Consider the following 1135-nt stretch of genomic DNA (forward strand, 5'->3'; position numbering starts at 1 on the left):
GGGCGGGGCGGGGGCGGGCGGGGCGCGGCAGCGGCGGGGCCCTCCATGGCCGGCGCGACAGGAGGCGGCGAGAGGAGGAGGCCGGGAGGAGGAGGAAGTTTCCTCTCGCGCGAGAGAGGAGGAGGAGTGCGGGTTGGGGGGAGATTTCCCTCTCAACCCCTACTTCTACAGGATGCAAACTGGTTTGAGGGTTGGACCTCTAAATTTTTTTTACGGGGTTGAGGGTTTAGAGGTTCTAGTCTACGGCATTTTTTCGGCGAAAACTGTAAAAAAAGCGATTATTTTTAGGGGTTTGAGGGTTTGAGGGCTCTACTAGACTTGCTCTTAGAGCATCTCCAGCTGCGCCCCCAATAGGGACCCCAAGGCGTCTTTTTACGCGTGGGCGTCGAAAAAAACCCACTCGCACCTTCAAGATGTCGAAATCCGTCGGTTCGGTTCGTTTTTGGGCCCGGCGATCGCAGGCCGAACCCCGCGCACTGGGGGCGCTCGTGGGCTCCGGCGCAAGGGGAAACATGTCTGGGCCACACTCTCAGGCAAAAAGTCAAGTCAATCGTTCAGATTCGTCCCCTCCCCCTCCCCCCCCCGCGTGCTCGGCTACCACCTTGTTGATCCCGGCCCCGCCTAGCATCGCTAGATAGGCCATTCTGTGACGCCCCGAGACCGATGCTCCAGATGCCTTCCATGTCTTGCATGTCAGCTGTGTTATTTATTTGTTTGTTTGCATTCATCATGTCATCATTTGCATTGCATCGGCACTCATTGTCGTCATTGTTTTTAAAACTTGCATCCGCTCGTAGCTGGCGCGTCCCCCTTGCTTTTGTTGATCGTTCGAAGACCAATCTTGTTCTTCGTTTTCCCTCTTGTCTAAACCGGAGTCTCTTTGCATAGTGCATCAACCCCTGCATTGTCTCTTTCTCAACTTCATCTTCTTCTACACCCATAACCGTGCTTGATCATCTTCTTCTCCTTCTTCGTTAATCCATTTAAATTGTGGTATTCTATTTCCTGCACCAATTAATTTTCATTATTTTCCTATAATTTTGGACCATGCCACTTACGTCTTGGTCTAATCTCATCTTTTCTGAGTTGTTTTGGTTGGGTTTAAAAATGGCTCAAAATTCAAACTTGAATTATT

This window comes from Triticum aestivum, chromosome 2A (assembly GCF_018294505.1).
Source record: "Triticum aestivum cultivar Chinese Spring chromosome 2A, IWGSC CS RefSeq v2.1, whole genome shotgun sequence".
NCBI classification, from domain to species: Eukaryota; Viridiplantae; Streptophyta; class Magnoliopsida; order Poales; family Poaceae; genus Triticum; species Triticum aestivum.